The sequence below is a fragment of the Salmo salar genome, chromosome 03 (genome assembly GCF_965601325.2).
Source record: "Salmo salar chromosome 03, fSalSal1, whole genome shotgun sequence".
In the NCBI taxonomy this organism is placed as follows: Eukaryota; Metazoa; Chordata; class Actinopteri; order Salmoniformes; family Salmonidae; genus Salmo; species Salmo salar.
In genome coordinates, this window is record NC_138293.1 from 56,278,580 (window position 1) to 56,293,802 (window position 15,223).

Genomic DNA, 15,223 nt, shown 5'->3' on the forward strand with positions numbered 1-15,223 from the left:
TTTTAACTCATTGTTCTACATTTGAGGAGCTCCGTGGACCCTTCTTGTTCGGAAGTAATTTAGCCATTGTGGCCATTGGCGAAAGGGTCGACAGGTCTCGCTGAAAAGTCTTGCCCAAGTACCACTCAACACTGCACCACAAGGCCTGTAAGCTAGGAGTTGCCACATTCAGCCAATAAAACGTTTCCGCATAACGTTATCGAGCAAATAAAGAAGGAATATCAACATAACTTGTAACGACATACGAAGCAAAATTTCGGTTTTCCATCAAAACAATCATTATTGAGAGCTAACTTGACTAACAAAGGAATTTAAGGAATTGAAACGATAATTCTTCCTCATTAAACTCCTAGATCATTTTCCATCCATGTGATTGTAAATAAAATATGCACATGTGCATAATATAGATACATCCGACAGGAGTTTGTTTGAGGGATGAAAGTTGGACAGAGGATCTCGAAATCTATGAAAGAAATACGAAAAAATATAAGTTTATAAAACGAATTGCAATTTTCTGGCAATTGTTACTTTATTATGTGCCAGATCTTAAGACTATAAATCGTTATAAATGGCCAATTTTCGACATTGACTTGTTATTTCAATAGGAATAGGCTAGGCCTATTTGCTAAAATCTGGGTTTATGATTGTAATTAAACTTTGCCATAGTTTGGTTAGCTAGATACAGGTAGCCTACAGCCCCTGATCGGCATACATCTAATTTCAGATAGCCTACAGTAACCTAGACAAGATGCAGACAAGATGTAGACAAGATGTAAAATGAACGATTTATCAGCTTGCTTGGTTGAAATTCACAGACTAATTTATTCAACATGAATAGCGAGGCGATTTCGAGGTATGAAGTGTATAAAAATTTCCGTCCCAACAGAATTGTATTTGACTTTTTTAATTTGTGTTAGGATATTACATTTTAATTTTATAATTTGAGTTAGGATATTTAATTGACATTCAATATTTTTGAATTCGTAACGGACAAATTGAATAATTACATTCTTAAATTGAACTTGTATTTCATGATTTGAAACTGAATTGAACGAATATTACATTCAGTTTTAAAATTCAATTGAAATTTAATTCAATATTCAAATTCAATATTTATATATTCAGTTTTAATAATGGTAGATATTGCATAAATTTGATGTGTATCAAGTTTACAAACTATAATTTCAAGTTGACCAAAGTTTCATTTATTCAATTTCTCAGATGGATTCAGATTCAGTTTCCAAACTGCTCTCAACAACATCCTGGTACTTTGCCAGCCAGGAAAAGTAGAAGAACAATGATAAATCTTACTCCCTTCTAGCCAATCACAAAGTAAAACCACAGATAAATAAGAAAACCTGAACTCATTAATGGCGGAAGCAAGAGACAGGAGTGATCACTGAGCAGTCATATTAACTAACTCTTCTAAGAAAGGAGTTGTCTTTGATATAACACCTTATCAAATACAATGGCGCGATGCCACTGTACCACCACTGTCAACGGGAAGTTTGAACTGTCACTTGTGCAGCTAATTAGTGGAATGCAGGATAGGGGGTAACGTTAGCTAGGTAGAAAAGGTCAATATATACTGCTCAAAAAAATAAAGGGAACACTTAAACAACACATCCTAGATCTGAATGCAATAAATAATCTTATGAAATACTTTTTTCTTTACATAGTTGAATGTGCTGACAACAAAATCACACCAAAATAATCAATGGAAATCCAATTTATCAACCCATGGAGGTCTGGATTTGATGTCACACTCAAAATTAAAGTGGAAAACCACACTACAGGCTGATCCAACTTTGATGTAATGTCCTTAAAACAAGTCAAAATGAGGCTCAGTAGTGTGTGTGGCCTCCACGTGCCTATATGACCTCCCTACAACGCCTGGGCATGCTCCTGATGAGGTGGCGGATGGTCTCCTGAGGGATCTCCTCCAAGACCTGGACTAAAGCATCTGCCAACTCCTGGACAGTCTGTGGTGCAACGTGGCGTTGGTGGATGGAGCGAGACATGATGTCCCAGATGTGCTCAATTGGATTCAGGTCTGGGGAATGGGCGGGCCAGTCCATAGCATCAATGCCTTCCTCTTGCAGGAACTGCTGACACACTCCAGCCACATAAGGTCTAGCATTGTCTTGCATAAGGAGGAACCCAGGGCCAACCGCACCAGCATATGGTCTCACAAGGGGTCTGAGGATCTCATCTCGGTACCTAATGGCAGTCAGGCTACCTCTGGCGAGCACATGGAGGGCTGTGCGGCCCCCCAAAGAAATGCCACCCCACACCATGACTGACCCACCGCCAAACCGGTCATGCTGGAGGATGTTGCTGGCAGCAGAACGTTCTCCACGGCGTCTCCAGACTCTGTCACGTCTGTCACGTGCTCAGTGTGAACCTGCTTTCATCTGTGAAGAGCACAGGGCGCCAGTGGTGAATTTGCCAATCTTGGTGTTCTCTGGCAAATGCCAAACGTCCTGCATGGTGTTGGGCTGTAAGCACAACCCCCACCTGTGGACGTCGGGCCCTCATACCACCCTCATGGAGTCTGTTTCTGACCATTTGAGCAGACACATGTACATTTGTGGCCTGCTGGAGGTCATTTTGCAGGGCTCTGGCAGTGCTTCTCCTGCTCCTTCTTGCACAAAGGCGGAGGTAGCGGTCCTGCTGCTGGGTTGTTGCCCTCCTACGGCCTCCTCCACGTCTCCTGATGTATTGGCCTGTCTCCTGGTAGCACCTCCATGCTCTGGACACTACGCTGACAGACACAGCAAACCTTCTTGCCACAGCTCGCATTGATGTGACATCCTGGATGAGCTGCACTACCTGAGCCACTTGTGTGGGTTGTAGACTCTGTCTCATGCTACCACTAGAGTGAAAGCACCGCCAGCATTCAAAAGTGACCAAAACATCAGCCAGGAAGCATAGGAACTGAGAAGTGGTCTGTGGTCCCCACCTGCAGAACCACTCCTTTATTGGGGGTGTCTTGCTAATTGCCTATAATTTCCACCTGTTGTCTATTCCATTTGCATGTGAAATTTATTGTCAATCAGTGTTGCTTCCTAAGTGGACAGTTTGATTTCACAGAAGTGTGATTGACTTGGAGTTACATTGTGTTGTTTAAGTGTTCCCTTTATTTTATTGAGCAGTGTATATATATTGCGATCACGTTGCTAACTTAGCTGCTTGTCAACTGCAATGTAAACTCTTGGGATAACTAAAACTAAGAGAAACTGTAATACATTGGTTGATGTTGAATTGTATTAAATCAGAGCAATCAAAACGGCACAAATCAGGCTTCTTATGAAGGTAGCTAGCAATGATAGCAACGGTTTACTCTATACCATGGCCTGGTTAGCCAGATACAGATGTTGAGACGTGTTAACCTGCGGCCATGGTCCCCCCCCCCAGTCTTATACAGTTATTTGTTTGAAACCAGGCTGTGCCCTGCCTCCTAGAGTTTGTTTAGCAGACGAAGAAAGAAGCCAGACACACTCCAACTCAGTTTAGACATTTGACATCCTCCAACATCTACATAAGTTGGTCAGATGTAAAGACTAATATCCTTATCTTGCTGAAGCTTGGTAAATAATAGGCAGATATATCTAACTAAGCCGATCCCATATGTATGATCATTTGAATGCTGATCCAGCCTCTCCAACTAGTGTGTGTGTGTGTGTGTGTGTGTGTGTGTGTGTGTGTGTGTGTGTGGTGTGTGTGTGTGTGTGTGTGTGTGTGTGTGTGTGTGTGTGTGTGTGTGTGTATACATACATTTCTGTCTTGTCCGCATAAAAGTATTATAAATAAAAAAATATATATCCTTCTTCGCAACAGCTTCAGATATAAAGGACAAATTCTGCATCATATGATTCATCTACAGCAGGCAGGTCAAGATCAGGGGACCATGTTAAAGCTAGGACAATAGCCACACCTTCAATAGCCACACCTTCAATTCCTCTAGGAATTTATTGAGAAACATTGATTTAAATCATGTGAATAAACTACTGTTAGCTACTGTTCATAGATGCCTTTGGACATTTTTTTCCCTCACACTGTCACAGAGTTCGTTGGGTTGTACAAACCAACACGCAGCCGGGATGTGAATGCTCATCTTATTATTTAATTGAATAAAGAGAACACGGAGAAAAAACAAGAAAACAAATAAAGACTAGTGACAGTTTTACAGGCAGAATAAACACAGTGCAAAATACAACTACCCACAACCTACCAAACAAACACACACCTACTTATAGGACTCCCAATCAGAGGCAACTAGAAACACCTGCCTCCAATTGAGAGTCCAGCACCCAAAACTACACATAGAAAAACAAACCTAGAACCTATACCAAAACTAACACACCCCACTACACCACACACAAAACCCCACAATACAAAACAAATATACCTCTGCCACGTCCTGACCAAATATAATACAAATAATACCTAAATATTGGTCAGGACGTGACACACACAAACATGATTTGTTTTGCTTTTCAGGAACATGATAAAATGCACAATGAGCCTAGAAGACCCCTCTACAGTGCAGCAGCAGTCCAAGCCCCAGTGGACCAAGCACAAATTGAGAGACACCCAAGACCTCCAGAAGGAGAGTTTATCCCAGTGTGAATGATCAGGCAAAGGAGGTCTACACCAAAATTATTTCTTGCCTACGAAAACCAGCACCCACAGCCAGAAAGTCTGACCTCTGTTTGGACCACCACCCAGGACAATGGATTGGATCCCAGTAGGCGACCCAAAACAACAGCGCCGCAGACGGAGCGGTCTTCTGGTCAGGCTCTGTAGACGGGCACATCGCTTACCTCTCCTGAGTATACTACTCGCCAATGTCCAGTCTCTTGACAACAAGATAGACGAAATTCGAGCAAAGGTTGCTTTCCAGAGAGACATCAGAGATTGTAACATTCTCTGTTTCACGGAAACATGGCTCACTCGGGATACATTATCAGAGTCGGTACAGCCATCTCTCTGCTAAGAAGAAGGGCGGGGGTGTATGCCTTATGATTAACGAGTCGTGGTGTGATCATAACAACATACAGGAACTCAAGTCCTTTTGTTCACCTGACCAAGAATTCCTTACGATCAAATGTCGACCGCATTATCTACCAAGAGAATTCTCTTCGATTATAATCACAGCCGTGTATATCCCCCCCCAAGCAGACACCTCGACTGCCCTGAAAGAACTTCATTGGACTCTATGTAAATTGGAAACCACATATCCTGAGGCTGCATTTATTGTAGCTGGGGATTTTAACAAGGCTAATCTGAAAACAAGGCTCCCTAAATTGTATCAGCATATCGAATGTGCGACCCGGTCTGGCAAAACTCTGGATCATTACTACTCTAATTTCCGCATACAAAGCCCTTCTTCGCCCTCCTTTCGGCAAACCTGACCACGGCTCCATTTTGTTTCTCCCAGTCTATAGACAGAAACTAAAACGGGAAACGCCCATGCTCAGGTCTGTTCAACGCTGGTCCAACCAATCTGATTCCATGCTTCAAGATTTCTTCGATCACATGGACTGGGATATGTTCCGAATAGTATCGGACAACAACATTGATGTATATGCTGATTCGGTGAGCGAGTTCATTAGCAAGTGCATCGGTGATATGGTACCCACGGTGACTATTAAAACCTTCCCCAACCAGAAACCGTAATACACTACATGTTATTTTACCATAGCCCCATGTCACTCTTGTCAGCTGTAATGCGCCATATGAAATGTATATTAAGGTTATAATAGGGTGTCATTTGAGTTTTTCCTTTTGTCCCTATCTTCTCTGTTGTAAGAATGTAAGAATGCTGTTCATCGATTACAGCTCAGCAATTAACACCATAGTACCCTCCAAATGCATTAAGCTCGAGACTCTGGGTCTCGACCCCGCTCTCTGCAACTGGGTCCTGGATTTTGACGGGCCGCCCCCAGGTGGTGAGGGTAGGAAACAACATCTCCACCCTGCTAATCCTCAACACTGTGGCCCCAAAAGGGTGCGTTCTCAGCCCTCTCCTGTACTCCCTGGTCACCCATGACTGCGTGGACATGCACGCCTCCAACTCAATCATCAAGTTTGCAGACGACACTACAGTGGTAGGCTTGATTACCAACAACGACGAGACGGCCTACAGGGAGAAGGTTAGGGCCCTCGGAGTGTGGTGTCAGGAAAATAACCTCACACTCAATGTCAACAAAACAAAGGAGATGATCGTGGACTTCAGGAAACAGCAGAGGGAGCACCCCCCTATCCACATCGACGGGACAGTAGTGGAGAAGGTGGAAAGTTTTAAGTTCCTCGGCGTACACATCACGGACAAACTGAAATGGTCCACCCACAAAGACAGTGTGGTGAAGAATGTGCAACCGCGCCTCTTCAACCTCAGGAGGCTGAAGAAATTTGGCTTGTCACCAAAAACACTGACAAACATTTACAGATGCACAATCGAGAGCATCCTGTCGGGCTGTATCACCGCCTGGTACGGCAACTGCTCCGCCCACAACCGTAAGGCTCTCCAGTGAGGTCTGCACAACGCATCACCAGGGGCAAACTACCTGCCCTCCAGGACACCTACACCACCCGATGTCACAGGAAGGCCAAAAAGATCATCAAGGACAACAACCACCCGAGCCACTGCCTGTTCAGCTCGCTATCATCCAGCAGGCAAGGTCAGTACAGGTGGATCAAAGCTGGGACCGAGAGACTGAAAAACAGCTTCTATCTCACGGCCATCAGACTGTTAAACAGCCATCACTAATATTGAGTGGCTGCTGCCAACATACAGACTCAATCTCTAGCCACTTTAATAATTAATAATTGGATGTAATAAATGTATCACTAGTCACTTTAAACAATGCCACTTTATATAATGTTTACATACCCTACTTTACTCATCTCATATGTATATACTGTACTCTATACCATCTACTGCATCTTGCCTATGCCGTTCGGCCATCGCTCAACCATATATTTATATGTACATATTCTTAATCATTCCTTTACACTTGTGTGTGTATAAGGTAGTTGTTGTGAAATTGTTAGATTACTTGTTAGATATTACTGCACGGTCGGAACTAGAAGCACAAGCATTTCCCTACACTCGCATTAACATCTGCTAACCATGTGTATGTGACCAATAAAATTTGATTTGATTTGATCTGCAGTTTTTGGTCTTCGACCAAGGGGATGTTACTAACACTTCGATAGATGGCCAAAAGTGGACATCTAGAAATTGATGCTAAATTATCTTTTTCAAGATTTAAGTAATGAGTTAGAATTGAGAGAGCAGAGATATTGAAATGTTTAATGATATGTTTATTGGTGTTTATATGTATTTGTTGTGCATACAGTGCATTTGGAAAGTATTCAGACCCCTTGACATTGTAACATTACAGCCTTATTCTAAAATGGATTTAATAGTTTTTCCCCCACATCAATCTACAAACAATACCTTATAATGACAAAGCAAAAACAGGTTTTTAGACATTTTTGCAAATTTATATACAGTGGGGGGAAAAAGTATTTGATCCCTGCTGATTTTGTACGTTTGTCCACTGACAAAGAAAGGATCAGTCTATAATTTTAATGGTAGGTTTATTTGAACAGTGAGAGACAGAATAACAACAAAAATATCCAGAAAAACGCATGTCAGAAATGTTATAAATTCATTTGCATTTTAATGAGGGAAATAAGTATGACCCCCTCTCAATCAGAAAGATTTCTGGCTCCCAGGTGTCTTTTATACAGGTAACGAGCTGAGATTAGGAGCACACTCTTAAAGGGAGTGCTCCTAACCGCAGCTTGTTACCTGTAAAAAAGACACCTGTCCACAGAAGCAATCAATCAATTGATTCCAAACTCTCCACCATGGCCAAGACCAAAGAGCTCTCCAAGGATGTCAGGGACAAGATTGTAGACCTACACAAGGCTGGAATGGGCTACAAGACCATCGCCAAGCAGCTTGGTGAGAAGGTGACAACATTTGGTGCGATTATTCGCAAATGGAAGAAACACAAAAGAACTGTCAATCTCCCTCGGCCTGGGGCTCCATGCAAGATCTCACCTCGTAGAGTTGCAATGATCATGAGAACGGTGAGGAATCAGCCCAGAACTACACGGGAGGATCTTGTCAATGATCTCAAGGCAGCTGGGACCATACTCACCAAGAAAACAATTGGTAACACACTACGCCGTGAAGGACTGAAATCCTGCAGCGCCCGCAAGGTCCCCCTGCTCAAGAATACATATACATGCCCGCCTGAAGTTTGCCAATGAACATCTGAATGATTCAGAGGACAACTGGTGAAAGTGTTGTGGTCAGATGAGACCAAAATGGAGCTATTTGGCATCAACTCAACTCGCCGTGTTTGGAGGAGGAGGAATGCTGCCTATGACCCCAAGAACACCATCTCCATCGTCAAACATGGAGTTGGAAACATTATGCTTTGGGGGTGTTTTTCTGCTAAGGGGACAGGAGAACTTCACCGCATCAGTTGACGGGGCCATGTACTGTCAAATCTTGGGTGAGAACCTCCTTCCCTCAGCCAGGGCATTGAAAATGGGTCATGGATGGGTTTTCCAGAATGACAATGACCCAAAACACATGGCCAAGGCAACAAAGGAGTGGCTCAAGAAGAAGCACATTAAGGTCCTGGAGTGGCCTAGCCAGTGTCGTGTCTTTGGGTTACCATTAAACGGAAGATATGTTTATCAATTAGCTCCCTGTAATTATTATCACGCGATTAAACTGATTAATCGTTTAATTGTAATTAACTAGGAGATCGGGGCACCAAGGAGAATATTCAGATTACAAAGCTATAATTTTCCTAATATAACTTTCCTGTACTATAATATTATATTCTATTATAGTATAGGCCGATTATCTTCTAGTTTCAATGGTGTATTTTACCTCTAGTCCAGTCTCATTCCAAACGTCGTAAATTGTTGTATCTGCACGAACCCAGTCTTTACTAAAATCATCCATACATCAATTGTCTTAAAATCATTTATTTACTACACTAAGTAATTAACAGAAAAACATACAAACAGTAATTATCGTCACAAAGGATTGGTATAGGAATGTGCCCTTGTGGGCTAAACAGGCAGGTCGGCCTGTTGAACAATGGATCATAAAAGGTCAGCTGTGGCAGTTACACAGAGTTCATTAATATTAACAATTGACAATTGAAGGCTCACTCATTCGGGAACAATTGCAATCAATATATATTTACGCTCATGTGTCGTCGTGATCCTTGTTCAAGAGTTCTGTTCTGTTGGGGAGTTTTGTCCGCGTTCTCTCTCTCTCTCTCTCTCTCGGTTAGGATGGATCTTTCAGAGCGACATTCATTAATGTCGTCATCGAATGGTTGTTTCGTTGGTCTTCGCGTTCAATGATATAATTTACTTAGCTGCAGACTAATAATTAATATCAAAGACTTGTTCTTATTCTGTCAGTATCAATAGTCTAAAAGTTAACCACGTGGTATGGTTCACTTTCAGTAGAGCACTTGGATGGTCAAACCTCTGGCCATAGAGTGTAGGCCTGGTCTCAGGAAATGTAAATCAGGGGGTGTTTTATAGTGCCCATAGAACAGCTTGTCAAATGACGCCTGGTCCTGTATGGGTCCCTGGGGGCGTGCCTATGACTAAGTTAGATTTGGTTACAGAAATACAATTCTATCACATTACATCAGTACATAGCATCTCAATGTCTTACAAAAGCTTTATCCTTATTAATACATTCTATACAACCATTATGATGCTATTATATAAACAGTTTTATGGTAATATGGCTATATTGTCTCTTCTGAGTATCACAAAATTGTACCAAGCGGATCAGTTCGTAGCTGGATTCTTCACCAATCTTCCATACCTTCTCCAGCACACACAAAATGTCGCTTGGCTCTCCAATTCTATGAGTTGGAAGAATTTCCTGTGTCTCTCTATGGGCCATGTGGCCAGAGACTTTCCTGGAATTTTAGAGTTTTTACGACCCTTTACACACAGCGTGGATTGGGGGGAAGGTAGGGGGGGGGGGGGGGGGTGCAATTGGGAGGGGGTCAACTGTCCTCCCTGTACCAAAAGAGGCCAACGTCATGACACCAGTCTCCAGACCTTAATCTCATAGAAAATTTGTGGAGGGAGCTGAAGGTTCGAGTTGTCAAACGTCAGCCTCGAAACCTTAATGACTTGGAGAAGATCTGCAAAGAGGAGTGGGACAAAATCCCTCCTGAAATGTGTGCAAACCTGGTGACCAACTACAAGAAACGTCTGACCTCTGTGATCGCCAACAAGGGTTTTACCACCAAGTACTAAGTCATGTTTTGCAGAGGGGTGAAATACTTATTTCCCTCATTAAAATGCAAATCATTTTATAACATTTTTGACATGTGTTTTTCTGGATTTTTTTGTTGTTATTCTGTCTCTCACTGTTCAAATAAACCTACTATTAAAATTGTAGACTGATCATTTCTTTGTAAGTGGGCAAACGCACAAAATCAAACACATTTTTCCCCCACTGTAATAGAATTACATTTAGGCTGCAACATGTGACTCGTTTCAGGAAACTAGGCGTATGTTGCGTGTCACTACTTCACAGGAGCACCCTTTGAACGTAAACTTTAATTGATCAAAATGTGTTTTTTGGGCAGAAATGCCTTCTGGAACATGTGAACTTTCATGTGCCTACACATAAATTGTTAAATTACAAGCCTAGTTGGTTTAGCAATGGAAAAAGCCAGCAACCTTCCCGCTAGCCATGATTGGCTGAGATAATGAGTGGGCTGGACATGCCGAGAGATTCGGATTGGTCTGCAATGTAGCCCGCTTCTGTCTATAATATGATCTGGTCAGTATGTGTAGGTAATCCTTTCTAACACTGCTTTTTTGAAAGATATCAAGTAGTAGAACTGCATAAGTGTTGCTCTCCACTTTCTGGAGGACCGAGTTTTGAAATCAGTGGAATTAGAGTATGATAGCTAAGGAGATGGAGAAAATTATGGCGTTTGATTGTAATATGCAGACAGAGTCGAAAAGAGAACACACAGAAGGTTCTGTATTACATCTTCAAACTAAGGGCATCTGTGACAGAGAGGGAGAAGCGTCCATCCATGTATACGGGTAAGAAAGTCTAGCTAGCTACATTTTCAGATATTATACGTTTCTAATTTAGTCAGAAAGTCGTTTTCATTTCAAGTTAAAGTGTACTGTTAGCTAGCTAGGTAACATTAGCTGGCTGGCTAGCTAGTAACGTTACGTGTATGTCTGTGCTGTGTAGTAATGTTATTCATATTTCAGAGATAGTTATAGCCTAATGTCAGGGTTGGGGAGTAACGGATTACACAGATTACACGGATTACACAGATTGCACTTTCCTCCCCAGAGTCCTCCACGTCTTCCCTGTCCAGTCCATCGCCGGAGTGGGTGGCCTCTCCTGCATCTACATTGATTGAAGGTCCTGCAGCATCACTGTCATTGAAGTGCACTGAATCAACAATTTTAAATGGCAGGAAATTCACCTGCAGCAGTAGATTCCTGTGAACCACTTTCTCTCTGCCGTAACGGTCTTGGATTATGTACGTGTGAGTTTGTGGATTGACTGAAGTCACTGTGAAAATCTCGGGATTCCACTTGTCAGCCAACTTGCGGCGGCCCCTTTCACCCTTGTTGGCGATGAGGACACAATTCCCCATGGACAAACTGATGCCTTTAATCCGCTTGTCGTACTCCCGACCTTGTCGTCTCTGTTGCTTGTCAGTGTGCCTTTGGGCAACACTCCAGAGTCTCGACATACTTGTTGCAATCCACAACACTGGAGTCGTCCAAAACATTGTGGATCATCACATCCACTGGTAGCCGAGGGACCCTACCAAACATGAGAAAGAATGGAGCATAGCCCGTAGTCTCGTGAACGGTGGCATTGTAGGCAAATGTCAATGACTGGATGAAATGTTCAGGCAAATGTTCTTTGGTTTTCAAGGGCAGACTCCTGAGCATGCTACCTAAAGTCCTGTTGAAGCGTTCAGTTTCTCCATTCCCCATTGGGTGATATGCTGTGGTTCTTGACTTTTGGACACCGGAGACCTTAAGCAGTTCTGCTATTAGCTCGCTTTTGAAATTTGCGCCCTGATCAGTATGGATCCTTGAAGCAAATCCATAGACACAGAAGACATGATCCCACAATTTACGAACTACTTGCTTGGCTGTCTGGTTTCTGCATGGCCATGCATGGGCAAGTTTAGTGAAGTGGTCAGTCACCACCAGAACATCAACTGAGTTCTTCTTACTGTCTTCCGCTGTCCAAAAATCCAAACACACCAACTCCATGGGTGAGCAGGTTTTGATGCTCTCTAACAGGGCTCTAGCCGCTGGCTCTGGAGTCTTTGCTAGAACGCATATCTGGCAGCAGCGCATATACTCCTTGATGTCTCTCTCCATTCCAGGCCAGAAAAACCTCTGTCTTGCCAGGGCTAGTGTTCTAGCTTGGCCTTGATGTCCTGCAAGGTCGTGAATGCTGGTCATTGCTTTGAGTCTCAACACCTCTGGCAAGACATACTGGAACTTTCTCTGGTTTGTGTGACTCTCCTTAATTACTCGATACAGAACTCCCACTCTTAGGATCAAGCGGTCCCACTGTTTCATCAGCAACAACACATTGGAAGAAACATTGTATCGATCTCATCTGGTGGGCCGTTTCTTATTGAAGACGAAAGGGATGACCTTGGAAGTCACAGAGTCTTGCAGCTGGAGATCTCGAAGTTCAACGTGCGACAGTCCAGGCAAAGTGTCAATACCAGGAGAAAGCAGCTGTTGGGTGTTGGAACCAAGCTGGATTGCTTGCATCTCCGTTGAACATTCCCAGTCGTTATGGAGCTGACATATGGCCTTCACTTCAGCAGTGGTCAAGGAGGTTATCTCCTGGGAATAAGAAGCCCAACGGAAGGCATGTTGGACATCATCATTCAACGTCCCAACAGCCTCAGACAGAAGTGCTAGGTAGGACTCCCTCATCAGTCTGCGCGGCAGTCACTGCGAAGGGGTCGCGGCTCAGTGCATCTGCTACTGTATTCTTGCTGCCTGGGATACACTTCAAATCGAAGTTGTACGGTGCCAGCTTGGCAACCCATCTTTGCGCGCAAGCGTCCAGCTTGGGTTTTGTCATGATGTACGTTAACGGGTTACTATCTGTCCAGACAGTGAACTCGTGCCCCTTAAGTCAGTGACTGAATTTGTCACACATGCTCCATTTTAGTGCTAGAAATTCAAGTCTGTGTGCTGGATACCTTCCCTGCGACTTACTCAGGGTCTTGCTCGCGAATGCTATGGGCCTTGCTTTATCTTCACCTTCAGGCACTTGACAAAGCACAGCCCCGAGACCATCCAAAGAAGTGTCAGTGAAGAGAATGAACGTCCTCTCAAAATCAGGGTGAGCTGGCACGAAACAATTCAAAAGAGCATCCTTCAGCTTCTGGAATGCAACGTCACACTCCACAGTCAAATGCAATAGCGTCAGCTTCCGGAAAATCCCACTGTTGCCCTTCTTCCCATTTCTTCCTCTTCTCTATTGACCCCCAGTGAGTGCAAACAAAGGTCTGGCAATGGCGGAACAGTCAGGAATGAAGTGCTGGTAATATAATACCATACCCAAGAAGGATTTCAGCCTTGGAGCAGAGGGAGTGCATCCGTCTGCCTCCATCAGCTGAGCTTGGCTCATCTTGGCAATGACCTCCACCTTCTCAGGATCCACTGACACACCGTCCTCTTTAATGATATGTCCGAGGAATTTCACTGTTCTTCGTAGCAAGTGGCATTTCTTGGGTGCTAGTTTGAGATTGTTGGCTCTTAGACGGCTAAACACAACTTCAAGTCGCTGTAGAGCCTGTTCCTCAGTGGGTGTAAAGACCAACAAGTCATCTAGGTAACAAAGGAGATTTGAGAAATTTAGGTCCCCAAATATACTTAACATCATTCTCATGAAAGACGCCGGGCTGTTACACAGACCTTGTGGCATGCGATTGTACTCATAAAGTCCCATCAGTGTGGTAAAGGCTGTGTACTTCTCACCTCTTCATGAACTGGAATGTTATAAAATCCTGAGTTCAAGTCCATGGTGGTGAAAAATGCACTGAAACCAAGGACTGCGAGGCAATCTGCTTGATGAGGAAGGGGATGAGCGTCCTTCACCGTTCCTGCATTCATCCACCTGAAGTCAGTGCATAACCTCAGACTCCCGTCTTTCTTCCATACCATGACTAAAGGGGAGGCATACTCACTAACCGACTTGCGTATAAGACCTACTTCTTCCATATCTGTCAATACCTCCCTCAGCTTCAGGTAATGAGCAGGCGGAACTCTTCTGTATGGTAGCCAGAAGGATCTGTCATCAACCAGGTGGATACGGTGAACATAACCCCTGGCTTCTCCTCAGTCCAGATTATGTCTTGAGAAGATGTCTTCATATTTTGTGATGGTATTCACAAGCTTCTCCTTCCACTGGTCAGTTACCTGGCATCCATCAACGTCAATGTCTCCTAATCCTAGATCAGACCGTCTTTGTTTCAGGTTGTGGCAGCCATTGTTATCCTGCTTTTGTTTCATCCTCAACAGCCAAGCATGTAGACACATCGGTCAGCTTCATGTTATGCCTCAGGGTGAGATGTTTGTCAGAACAGTTTACTACCTTTAAAGGGACCCAGCCATCTCCCCACATGGGCGTAATAACTCTACCCACAAGTATGTTTTTGGGCATGACCTTTGACCTGGTATGCTCGACTATTATAGTGCTGCCTGGAGACAATGCCAAATTTTTAGGAAGTTTACCCCAAACTAAGTGTTCAGTCTTGGGCGAGAGTCACAACTTGAGTGAGCTTCACTGTCCCAATCTTGCCATCAACTTGCTGTCCCTTCCATCTTGTGACACTTATCATCTGCAGAAACTGCTCACCCTCTGGTGAGTGGGTCTGGCCATCCATGTTGTTGACGAGCTTCCAGTATTCGTCAGTGCCCTTCATCTCATGCAATAGATGCTTAATGACATTCGATCCCAGGATGAGATCATCACGCTGTCCAGGAACAACTAGGGTGGGCACTTTAACATCAATCCCATAGATTTGCATCTCCAAGTCATAAAAACACTTTGTTGAGGCCTTCTTCCCCCCACACCCCACATTCTCCGCATGTTCACTCAATGTACAGGCCATAGACCCAG